Source organism: Triticum aestivum, chromosome 6A, assembly GCF_018294505.1.
Source record: "Triticum aestivum cultivar Chinese Spring chromosome 6A, IWGSC CS RefSeq v2.1, whole genome shotgun sequence".
Taxonomy (NCBI): Eukaryota; Viridiplantae; Streptophyta; class Magnoliopsida; order Poales; family Poaceae; genus Triticum; species Triticum aestivum.
The window spans coordinates 495852431-495865874 of record NC_057809.1 but is presented as its reverse complement, the minus strand read 5'-3'; the positions used below and the strand labels follow the sequence as shown (position 1 = coordinate 495865874).

General features: G+C 48.6%; 1 non-coding gene across 1 annotated transcript; it reads right to left on the bottom strand.

The window, feature by feature from the left end:
* Window positions 1-536: 536 nt before the first annotated feature.
* Window positions 537-698, bottom strand: LOC123132897 (U1 spliceosomal RNA). The gene has a single exon (XR_006465119.1). It is a non-coding gene; the product is annotated as a U1 spliceosomal RNA (small nuclear RNA).
* Window positions 699-13444: the final 12746 nt, after the last annotated feature.

Sequence of the window (13444 nt, the reverse complement as noted above, 5' to 3'; positions counted from 1 at the left end):
ACCCCGGCGCCCCCGGGCGCCCCCAGCGCGCCGGGTTTGGCCTGGGTCCGCCGGCACTGTTTTCGGCCCAGGCCGGCGAAAATCGGGCTCCTGGGACACGACTGGACCGTTTTTTCGGCGCCGGCGCGAGAAAATCATCTGGGGAGGCCTTTCTGGAGGCGCGGTTGGAGATGCTCTAAGGATCCAAGTAGGTGCAAAATTCAAACTGAAACTCGGCCCGGTAGAGAACGGACAATAGAGAAAGAGCATAATGCCACTTGAAAATTTTCAAGAGAATTCAGAGCTGACAGCATGGACCAAATCATCACAAATCAAAAGGAACAAAACTTAAAATTAATAGTTGGCAGCTCAAGGCCATTCACGCTCACAGTTCTGCAGAAAATTATGACGTCACCCACAGTTTTATAAAGCCCTAGCCACTCATAGTTTTATAGACTTGAGAAAACAGCCAAGGTCTTTCACACTCAGAGAATTCAGAGTCGACACTAAGGACCAAACCATATATCAAAATGACCAAAAGTTTAAATTGATATTTGGCAGGGGCCGCGTGAACGCGTACCCCCTCTATCACTAATTATGACGTCCACTCTCCCTCAAAGGGGAGATGGTAAGCCAGCGCACCCACAAAGTGCAATATGGGCCACTAGTCTAGGCCATGGCTCTTCTTGCTCAACCATAGACTCCGTCCAGGTAAGTACTCCCTCCGTTCGGATTACTTGTCGCAGAAATGGATGTATCTAGACATATTGTAGTTCTAGATACATCCATATCCGAGACAAGTAATCCCAAACGAAGGGAGTATGTTTCAAGATTGCCCTATGCCCTGCTTATATAGGTTGCGCTGCCTCTGCTACCTCCTTGGACAGGCAGTGTGGTACTAAATGAAAGAAAGTATGCCTCGCCTGGTGTTTGTTGCGGGTTTCTGGGATGAGGAATTCGAACAGGACACCGTGTATGGGCCTATCAGTACCAACTGGGCCAGATTCGCATTGGAAAAGAGTAATCTGGGTCGTCATCATGTGGAGAACGATGGCAGGTCAAACTTGTCACGGCTGCGTGATCCTCTATCGCTTATTTAAAATTTCAAAATTTGAATGATGGTAGTTCAAAATTTCAAATACGCCGGTGCAGAATTGGGCACACATTGAATAACTTTCCAGGTTTTACCGGTGAGTTTCATAGTATTTTTCTTCCTTAATTAGCAGGCTGAAAACATTAACTGAAAACAAACAAATGCCAGTCATTCAATGTGTGCCCAAGAGTGCACCGGTATGTGTATTTGAAATTTTGAATTGGAGATGTGCAAGCCCCCCGAGGGCCACCAACAGTATGCAGCTTGCTGAATGGTGATTGTCTGCTGCCTGCATTTGAAATTTTGAACTGGAGATGTGCAGTATGGCTTCTCGAGTCTGGAGACGCCTCGAGCGAAATGGGAGACGGGGCGCCGCGGGCGACGACGGGAGTGACCGTGCCCACTGGTAACCGGCGCGTAGGAGGCCGCTTCTGGGCGCTTTGCGATGACACAGGCGACGCGGACGACGAGGACGGGGACTACGGCGGTGATTTGTCACCGGTGAGCTCGCCGACTCCTTCTGATGCGATCTGCGAGGCGTTTCGCATGGGGTACTCGGAGCAAGATGCGGCGAAAATTGTGGAATTGGCGATCCCCATGGATGACCCAGCCCGGCAAGGACTTGAGCACGACGCCATTGAGGTTGTCCGCTGGGTAGTCCACCGGCGTACATCGGCGACGGCGATCCGGCCATGGCGAGGACCACTTCCGAAGGTATGTATTCCTAAACCTACCTTGTCAGATTTTCTTGAGGCCGGGGCATGGAAAGTTGTCCAGAGAAGAAAGAAAGTGAGGCCGGCAGCGGCGGCAGCGGCGCCGGCGTCGGTGACCGGCGGACCGGCCGAGATCCGAACTGCCAGGGCAAGGCGTTTAAATTCGATATTGGGCTTAGCTGGGCTCGATCGGTCGGTGATGGATCTGGGACAGCCTACCGATGGGTGTGAGGCCCATCGAGTGGCAAAGCCGAGTGGGCCGGAGTTAGCTGGGTATGAGGCCCAGGCTAACTCGGACTCCACGGGCGACGTAGCCAAAAGCCCTTGCATGCGTTCGAGCGAACGTGTATTGTCGGGCGTTCTGCTTCTGCCATCGCTCTGCCCTAGGTCTCGACCCGCGGGGGTCGATCGGGGTTCCTTCGCTGTGGTCCGGGGCGGGCGACTCGGATCCCTCCCTTGATGGCGGGACGGGGGATGCGGCGGCTTCTTGTCCCAAGTCTCAGGTGGCTGCCGGAGCGGCGTCGGCTGCCCATGGTGGCGGCGGTCCACAGGGTCAGCGGCCGGTGCTGCCGGTAGGTCGTGGCGTGCCTCAGGGGCCGCGACCCACGGGCGCTGCCGGACGTGGTACCCCGCCAGGGCCGCGACCTGCGCAGACTGTGGTGGCGGTGCCGGCCACAGGGCGTGGTGCTCTAGGCCTTCAGCCTCCGGCGCCGGCTGCTTCTCTGCCGGCGACTGTGGGGCGCGGTGCTACCCCGCTGAGACCGCCGACGCCTGCGCCTGTGGGGCGTGGTGCTACGCTGCAGAGGCCGCCGACGCATGCTTCGGTGCCGGGTGGGCTACCACATGCTGCTCCTCCGCCACACTATGTTGCCAGACCGCTTCAGAAGCGCGTGGTACCAGTTTAGACCCCACTAGTGCTACCTATCGCGGGCGAGGGAGGTGTGGCTATGGCTCGGGCGCCGACTAATCGCGGTGGTAATGGCCCGCCCCGAGGAAAGTGGGGTGATGATGGTTTCAATGCCTATGGGGACGGATAACATCGTGGCTCATTGTCTACGGGTGGCGGACGTGGCTATGCATGGCAGGGTGATGAGTCAGACGAAAGACCTTTCTACGGACCTCCGGGAGGTTTTGTCGAGGGGGCATCTAGCCCCGATTACAGGCAGCGAGGCGGTTACCGAGGGCACCGTGGGGTCGCGGTGGTCGCGGTGGCAGAAAGCGTTACCGCCAGCCTCCACCACCCATCATGGTGGACCCAACGGTTGATTCTACCGGTCAGGAGATGGAGCTATCCGGGCAGGCTATGGAGGTGGTAACTGCTCTCGCTTTCGCGGACGTGCCGTCGACGGAGTCCGTAGCGCCGGAGGCTGCCGGGGCTATAGACAAGGCTGAGGAGGAGAGAGCCTCCAAGTGGGCACGTAAAAAGGAAAAGATATTGTGCTACCATTGTGGCAAGAGAGGCCACTTTATTACTGAGTGTGAGACAGAGCTCTGTGATACTTGTCTTAAGCCAGTACATGAGTCTGGGGCATGCCCGATTTTGCGTGATCAGATGCCGAGTATCACCATTTATGGAGTCTACTATTCTGAGTTGATGTTTTTTGAGTCTCCCAGTGTGAGGGAGATTCCCGATGAGCCACAGAATTCATATACAGGGATTGTTAAGGTAACTAAGTGCGAGGTGTCTGAGGCACAGGTTATTCACAGGCTTTCTGAGCTTATACTAGGGGACTTTGTGCGGGAACTTAGTCGCCTCGAGGATAATTCTTTTAAGGTGGATTTCCCGACATCGGAGGACCTAAAGCGCATGCTCAGTTTTGGGTTGTGCAGAGTCCCTGGAACTGAGTGCATCCTCGAGTTCCATGAGTGGAAACGAGTTGAGCCGCAGGGCAAGCCTCTCACTCAGGTATGGCTGCGTTTCTCGGGGGCGCCTTCCAAGCCGCTTCATGATGCCCGAGTTGCTGCTAGTTTGGGAATGCTGGTCGGGAAAACAGAGAAGGTGCATATAGCTTTCACCAGAGCTACTGGGGTGGCACGCTTACTCGTGAGTATCCTTGATATTGAGTTTGTACCTGACATGGTCAAGTGGACTTATAAGGGGGAGGTTTTCAACCTTGAGATAGAGTTTGAGGACTCAGAGCTTTTTGTGGAGGCTATGGCAGGGACAGATGTGCATATGCAGGATAAGGATGATGGGTCCGGTAACACGAAATCGCGAGGGGATGAGGTTGAGAATCAGTTGGCCAACGGGCCGAGTTCCACCTGGCAGGCACCTGGGTCTGGGGCGTCCCCTTCGGTTTCGGCGCCTATGAGCACTTTGCGATTCGGTTCGTTTGAGCCTGCATCCGCTCCTCCGAGACTCTGGAGCGACAGGGTGGAGTCTGAGGATGCACTAGAGGACACGCCACCACCCTTGGACTTTGCAAGGTTTGACGGCGTTGCCGAGAAAGAGGGGGATAGTGGGCAGGAGGCCCCCTATACTCCTTCTTCTACTGGTGCTTCTCCTCGGTCGAGGACCGTTGGGGACGGGCATGCACTACACGCTGCCGTCGGGTCGGCAGGGAGAGGGAGACCAGGGCAGGATGCCTTTGGTCTTTCTTCGTCTGTGGTGGAGGCGCACTCTTCTCCTACGGCGTCAGTGGGAGTCACGGGCGGGCGATCCCTTGATTCGCCTCAGGGGTCGGGTCTGCCGACACCAGCTAGCTTGAGCGCTTCACCCGCCGACCTGGCTGCTCTAACTGGCAAGGAGGGAGGGGGGCAGGCGGCCCCTCACTTCCCTTCCCCTCTGCGCACGTCAGTCACGGAGCCAAGGTCGGGGCTGGGAGTTCCTGGTAGGCCGAGTGGTGGGGTGAGGCAGGAGGCCTGACCCCTATCCAGGTCTCTAGGGAGGAGGTAATCGCTTTCGGAGGGATCCCAGATCCTGTGTCTCAGGGGCGGCGGATGAGCTGTCGCCTCCAGGACCAGCCAGAGATTGATGACATGCATGTGAGGTGCGCCAAGCGGGCGGCCAAGCTTCGTGATCTGGAGGTCACTACTGGTATGTCGGTTAACACGTCCAATTCTATTCTTCATTTTTCTAATGCTGAGATTATTCATAATGCAAACCAGTTAGGGGTTTCACTTGGTAGTAATGAGAATGAAATCTCGCATTCAGTAAATGATATAGTGGATCTTGAAGCGGATCGTGCTTTAGACATGATTCGCCACTTAGCAGCAATTAAACCCATGAACGATTCTGAGATTTCACACTTGGGAGTTAGGGTGTTAGACTCACTTTGCATAAATATTGGCCCCCTCCCCCCTGGTCAGGGGAGGAGCATGGTTCTGTAACGACTGGGGATGAAGATAATACAGAGGGCCTTTCTGAGAGAATCCTTGCCACCGGTTGTGAGGACCGGGTGGTGGATTTACCCAAACCTAAGCGCAAGTGGCAGCGCAAAATCTACCCGACTTCGGCAGTGCATAGAAGTGCTAGGAACCGGATGACCTAAAAATTTCATGATGAGTTATGAGAGGAATCTTTTGGAATAGCAGAGGTCTAAAGGACTTGGCTAAAAGACGTTTTCTAGCAGAGGCTTCGATCGAACAGAGGCTGGACTTTATTGCTCTTTCGAAAACCGAAAGAGGCAATTTTGCGCCCCAATTCCTTAATACGCTGTCGGGAGGGGCCCAATTTTGATTGGCATTGTCTACCTCTGAGAGGAAGATCAGGTAGCATCATACTTGGCGTTAGATGTGAGACGCTGGAAGTTCGGAGTGTGGTCATGGGAGGTTTCGCTGTCAAATTTTGGGTTAGGTCCAAGATCGATGGATTTAATTGGGCCCTGGTGGCGGTATATGGTGCCGCACAGCCAGAATTAAAACTGAACTTTCTGGCGGATCTAGTCCATATTTGCGGATCAGAGAAGCTTCCAATCTTAGTAGGGGGCGACTTCAATATCATTAGAAGGAGGGGCGAAAAGAACAATGAGAATTTCGATGGCAAGTGGTCGTTCATGTTCAACACCATTATTGAAAGCTTGGATCTGAGAGAGATAGAGCTTTCCAGCCGAAAATTCACATGGGTTAATGCTTTGCCTACTCCTACTTTTGAGAAACTTGACAGGGTCCTAGCGAGTGTGGACTGGGAACTGAAGTTTCCTCTAGTCACCGTACAAGCGTTATCGCGTGGAATTTCAGACCACACCCCATTGCTAGTTGACTCTGGGGAGGCAACGCACGTGGGGAACAAGAATATCTTCTCCTTTGAACTAGCTTGGTTTGAGAGAGAAGGTTTTTTGGGTCTGATAGCCAGGGAATGGGCTAAAGATTCAGGAGGTAGAACTCCAATAGAGAGATGGCAGAATAAGATTCGTCACCTTCAAAGTTTCTTACGAAGGTGGGCTAAGCATCTTAGTGGGGTGTATAACGTCGAAAAGGAAAGGCTCCTTAACCTTATCCAGGCCTTAGATGTAAAATCCGAGTGCACAATCCTAGATCCAACGGAATTGCATGTTAAGCTAGATGCGGAGATGAGACTGAAAGAGCTGCTGCGAGAAGAAGAACTGAAGTGGGCATTGCGGGCGAAGGTCCGCAAAGTGGTCCAAGGGGACGCCAACACTCAGTTTTTCCATATGATCGCTAATGGCAAGCATAGAAAGAAAAGGATCTTTCAGCTTGAGCAAGAAGAAGAGACGATTGTAAGGCAGGAAAATTTAGAACTTTACATCACTGAGTATTATAAGAAGTTATTTGGGACTCCGGAGGATAATTTCATCTCGCTTGATGAGTCGTGGAACGAGGATATCCCCCAGTTGGCTTCAGATGAAAATGATATCTTAACGGCCCCATTCTCCGAGAAAGAGGTGTTTGAAGCTATTGCTCAGATGAAGAGTAACTCTGCTCCAGGGCTGGATGGATTTCTAGCGGAGTTTTATAAGAGATGCTGGCATATTATTAAAGGGGATTTGCTTCCGATGTTCCACGACTTATTCGCTGGACAGCTTCAATTGTTTCATCTGAATTTTGGAACTATTACTTTGTTGCCGAAGAAGACAGAGGCGGTCCGAATTGAGCAGTTTAGGCCCATATGTCTTCTGAATGTAAGTTTCAAAATCTTCACCAAGGTTGGGACTAATAGACTCACACAGATTGCGCATTTTGTGGTGCAGCCATCCCAAACTGCTTTCATGCCGGATAGGAACTTCCTTGAAGGGGTGGTGGTCCTGCATGAAACGCTCCATGAAATCCATACGAAAAAACTAGATGGGGTGGTTTTCAAAGTGGATTTAGAAAAAGCGTATGACAAAGTCAAATGGCCATTCCTTCAACAGGCGTTGAGGATGAAAGGTTTTGATCCCGCTTAGCGACGCCAGATAGAATCTTTCACGCAACAAGGCAGTGTTGGAATCAAAGTGAATGATGACACAGGTCGTTATTTCCAAACACATAAAGGCCTGAGACAAGGAGATCCAATGTCACCTATTCTGTTCAACATTGTAGCTGACATGTTGACAATTCTAATAGGGAGGGCTAAGGATGCAGGACAGGTAGGTAGCCTGGTACCTCATCTAGTGGATGGAGGTGTATGTGTCCTATAGTACGCTGATGATACTATCATCTTTATGGAGCATGACTTGGCTAAGGCGCGAAACATGAAGTTGGTGTTATGTTTATTCGCACAGTTGTCTGGTCTGAAAATTAATTTTCACAAGAGTGAATTGTTCTGCTTTGGTAGAGCCAAGGAGGAACAAGAGGCATATATGCAACTGTTCGGGTGTGAATTGGGGGCGTTACCTTTTATGTATTTAGGTATACCCATTCACCACCGTAAGCTAACAAATAGCGAATGGAAGTGCATTGAGGATCGTTTTGAGAAGAAATTGGGATGCTGGAAAGGCAAATTAATGTCATATGGAGGCCGGTTGGTTCTTATTAATTCGGTGCTCACTAGTATGCCCATGTTCCTTCTGTCTTTTTTCGAAGTACTAGTGGGCGTTCGGAAAAGACTCAATTTCTATAGATCTCGTTTCTTCTGGCAAAGCGATGAGTTGAAGAGAAAGTATAGATTAGCTAGATGGGACATTATTTGCCAACCTAAGGACCAAGGGGGTCTCGGGATCGAAAATCTGGAGGTAAAGAACAAATGTCTCCTCAGTAAATGGTTATATAAGCTTTCGCGAGAGACCGAGGCCACTTGGGCCCAGATTCTGCGTAATAAGTACCTTCATTCCAAGACCTTATCCCAGGTGACGGTGAGGCCGACGGATTCGCCTTTCTGGAAAGGCCTGGTGCGAGTTAAGTCGCTCTTATTTAACCGGACCAAGATGGTTATCGGTTACGGTACGTCTACAAGATTCTGGGAGGATACCTGGCTAAGGGATATGCCATTGGCAGTTCAGTATCCTTCTCTCTATAGTATTGTTCAACTAAGAGATGCGACCGTTCAAACGGTGTGTCAGTCCACGCCTCTACATATTAGCTTCAGGAGAGCTTTACTCGGTAACCGTTGGGAAGCTTGGCTCCATCTTGTGAGAAGACTGATGGAGGTTCAACTTTCTCAGCGCCCAGATCGGTTATGTTGGAAGCTTACGAGGAATGGAGTTTTTACGGTTAAATCTATGTACGTGGATATCATTAATTCTAGTTCTATTCCAAAGTCGAAACATGTGTGGCAAGTCAAAGTTCCTTTGAGAGTTAAATTGTTTATGTGGTTTGTGCATAAACAAGTCATTTTAACTAAGGACAACTTGATTAAACGCAACTGGAATGGATCTAGTCGGCGTAGCTTTTGTGATATAGATGAAACTATTAAACACCTGTTTCTTGATTCTCCTATGGCAAAAAAATTATGGTAGTCAGTGACAATAGCCTTTAATATTACTCCTCCATAGAATATTAATACGTTATTCAGAACGTGATTGGATGGGATTGAGCCCCATACAGCGAGACACATTCATGTTGGAGTATGTGCATTATTATGGGCTATGTGGAATTGCATAAATGATTTAGTCTTTAACAGAACATCCAATACTCATTTTTTGTAGGTTATATTCCGAGCCATTGCTTTGATCCGTATGTGGTCATTACTCACTCCGACGGAGGCCAGGGAGCATTTGGTTACTGGATCTATCCGATGGGAGATGGTTGCACGGGATATCTTCAGCCGGTTTGGATGGCGGTCATGTAATAGGATAGGCAATTAGTTTTCCTATCTTTCTCTTGCCGGCCGGCTGTGGCATTTGTTTTGCTTCTTCAGTGCTTTGTGAGATGCTTTGTTTGAGAATTTTAGACTGGTGTTGAACCTATTTGCTTGTTTCATAAAGGTGTCCGTATGCATCTTTCTGATGCAGAGGCCGGGGAAGTCCCCCTTTTCCAAAAAAACAAGTTGGCTCCAAAAAGATGAAGCACAGATCCATCTCAGAAATTTGTGTTAGTATGATTCATTCAGGTTTTGTAGTAGCCGAACAGGTAAATAGTCAAATTCAGTGTACCATCATACTCCCTCCGTTCCAAATCACTCGTCGTGGTTTTAGTTCAAATTTGAACTAAAACCACAATTCGAACTAAAACCACGACGAGTAATTTGGAACAGAGGGAGTATCTTATTGTAGTACCACTATTAGATAGAGAACCCATAATCAAGAATTTGAATAAAGAGACCACTTAAAAACATACATGTGACCAGATCACGATATTCAGCGTAAGAAATGTACGTTTCTGTTTGTGACGTGGTATAGTTCTAGTGACACAGCACATACTGAATTTGAGTTATTTATAGCAAATCACTTTCAAACAACTTACATGAAGCTTTAAGAAAAAAAAGTTAGCACCTCATCAGTTAGATGGGCTAAAAGTTTCAGGGTAAGGCCCGTTGCTATAATTGAAGGAAACTTGGTGGTGCTTGTTCTACGGAATTTAAATAAATGGCCAGATGATGTAGGAGAACTGGCCAGATCATGTTAATAAGATATTCCCAAAAAAGATCATGTTAATAAAAATATATTTTTCTCTCAACTGGTACATAGAAAAAATATATTAAAAGATAACGTGCGACAAAATGATTGTCAAAAGGAACACAGAAAACACATCCTCCAGATTGAAAATTATCTACAGTTACTTCAAATTTAAATAATATGATGAGGGAAATGTTTGTTTCACGAATAACCAAAATGCTCAAATGGTAGTAGCTCCTATAAATAAGCTTGACACAACAAACAATCATAGTTCTTTAGAAAATGCAAAAGAACAATGAGCTACTTATTATTGAGATGGGAAGAAGTAGATGTAGGACAAGATCCAATTCACACCCGAACAGTTGCATATATGCCTCTTGTTCCTCCTTGGCTCTACCAAAGCAGAACAATTCACTCTTGTGAAAACTAATACGTATTTACCCCCGCGTGTTCGACTGAAAATTATAACCTTCTGATTATGTTCTTCTTGGGGGAGGTGGAGGCAGCGATCAGGGCTATGAGACCTGACTCAACTCCTTGACCCGATGAGCTCTTGTTTTCTATGAAATTCTAGAAAGTCATCAAAGGTATGGTTATGGTCATTTTTCAAGATTTCTTCCTGGGGGTCCTCGATGTGTCTTGGATTAATTATGGTGTTGTCTCCTTAAGCCCCAAGGTAGTTGGGGCTAGGACATCCGCCAATTTAGGCCAATCATGGTCATAAATGTTGTTTTCTTCATTCTCGCTAAGGAGCACGCCATTAAGGCCGCACCGATGGTTGCTAGGGTCACCCACCCGAACTAGACTGCCTTCATTAAAGGTCGTTTGATTCATGACAGAATTATCACCCTCCAGGAAATCAGTCATGAAGTAAACATTAAACATCTAAAGATGGTTTTCTTCAAGAGTGGTTTCCATAATACCTACGATACACTGTGTTGGGACTTCCTTCCGGACATCCTGCAACGTAAGGGCTTTGATCACCGCTAGATCACTTGGATCATGGAGTTGGTTTCTAGTGGGAGCACGCCCATCAACATCAATGGCGAGACGGGTCCATGCTTCAAACCGTGGAGAGGGGTTCGACAGGGCGGCCCGTTCTCCCCTTTGTTGTTTAACCTTGCGATGGACACCCTTGCCGCCATTCTAGAGGTGGCTAAAGCGGCAGGTCACTTACACGGGGTTGTTCCCCATCTTATTGAGGGAGGTGGTGTCTCTCATCTTCAGTATGCAGACTACACCATCCTGATGGTGGAGGGAATTTCCTTGGACATTATTAATTTGAAGTTCCTCCTCCCATGTTTCTAGGAGGTGTAGAGATTAACTATTAAATTCGGCAAAAGCAAGGTGATGGTAATGGGTTACTCTGACACCAAAGAGTTGACCATTGTGAATCTCATTAGCTGTAGCCTTGGCTCCTTCCCTATATCCTACCCTACCTTGCTTTGTTAGTGAGTGATCCTAGGATTCTCGTGGAGAGCCTTAGTGTCAGGACCCCGCTCCTAAGCCACATCGATGTAGCATGTAACATATCATATCGCGTTGCGGCCTCACGCACGGTATTCCCATGGGTGCCACCTTACCTGGCCTGGGACCGTTTCCGCATTTTGGCTCACGTATATGATAGTGTCGCTAGCATCCATATGACAGAGAACCTGGGTCGACATGATTAGTCATGAACCCAAAGTGGCACTAACTTATAGGGACATGCATACATGACCCAGCAACGAACGTGTCGTTCATCAGCGAGTGAATTCGGGCTGTAGCAACTGGGCTAGCGGGGCTCCGGGATTCCGGCTGTAGCGGGCTAACAGGACTCCGAAAGACACCGTGTGACATTTCCCCAAAGGGACAGACACATGATCGAAGAAGGACACATGCCGGCCAGTCTAAGTGTTCCGGAGCAGTAGCAACTGGGCTAACAGGACTCCGGTAAACCGGGCTGTAGCAGACTACCATGGCTCAGTGGATGCACTAGACTACATTTCCCCATAAGAGAGGCTACCAAGGATAGACAACTAGGTTGTCGGATCCCACACATACCAAGCATTTCAAATCATACACACAATATGCTCGATATGTGCAAATACAACATGGCATCACAACAAAACTCTACAACTCAAAGTATTTATTCATTAGGCTCCTAGGAGCCAAGTATTACAAACATGGGTCTCATGACCCAACATATAGAGTATACAAGCAACAAGCACAAGCGAAAGCTTAACTTGTCTGAGTACAGACAACTACAAATGAAAAGGCTGAGAAGCCTGACTATCTACAAGACCTTGCCGAGGGCACAAGATCGTAGCTGAGGTAACAAGCTAAACATCAAAGTCCACACGGAACTACTAGCGAGACTGAAGTCTCTCTGCAAAAACATAAATTAAGCAAACGTGAGTACAAATGTACCCAACAAGACTTACATCAGAGCTATCTACATATGCATTAGTATCAACAAGGAGGTGGTGGAGTTTAACTACAGCAAGCCAGCTTTGACTTGGTGGCTATCCTAAACTACGACTGCAAGTAACTCTTTTGAGATGGCGCACACGAGTCCACATATTCACCAATCAATAGACCACTATGGATCCGCTCCCGTCTCCCTACGAGAACGCCATCCATAACACTCACACTTATCTTGCGCATTTTAGAGTATCCACTTTCACTTGTCTATGAACTGTATAGGCAACCGAGAGGTCCTTTACTGCGGACGCAGCTATTCGAATAGATCATTTATAACCCTGCAGGGGTGTACTTCTTCACACACGCTCTCGCCACTTACCACCATGTACACGTCGTGTATCTCGGCAACCTTCAAGCGGAAGCCTGGAGAGGAAGTCGGCCACGACCTGACTAACCACACAAGTCTCTAGTCCAGGTTTTATCGCCTATTCGGGTTCCATCCGCGAGGTGATCCGGCCGGGGTTTCGCTCACAGCCCCAAACGATGTGTGCGGGGTTCCCGAGACACCAAATGGGCGCCTAGCACACCATGTCACGGTGTATCTACCACATCATAGCCCACCCCTAGGGTCAGCGCTAAGCACGGACTCCAACACATATCCTACAAACACCAAAAACTAGTTGCAACTCCTGGACAGAGATCAAGGCGGTTAATAAGTCGAGAGGGTCCATTGGTTTCGGGCCCAATGCATGGTAGTAGCTGTTCATGGATCACAAACAAAGAACTCAGTTCCTAAGGACGGCTTCAATGAAACAACCCACCATGTACTCCTACATGGCCTCTCATCGATACCTTTACCAAATCATATTCACACACTTAGCTATCAACAGTAGGACATGTTCACACACCTCCAATTCATCCCCGATGAATCAGACCTGACTCAACTCTAAGCAGTAGCAGGCATGACAAACAAGCATGAATGAGTAGGCACATCAGGGCTCAAACAACTCCTACTCATGCTAGTGGGTTTCATCTATTTACTGTGGCAATGACAGGTCATGCAGAGGAAAAGGGGTTCAACTACCGCATCATGTAACAGTTGAATCATTGTTGTCCTAATGCAGTAAAAGAGAGAAAGAGCGAGAGAGTGGGATTGTATCGGAATGAACAAGGGGGTTTTGCTTGCCTGGCACTTCTAAAGATATTATAGCTCTTCGTCGGTGTCATCAAACTCATCGTCAAAAGCACGTCTATCGAGAGGGGACAAATACCGGTAACAGAGAAGGAAAACACAATCAATGCAATGCACAATATGATGCATG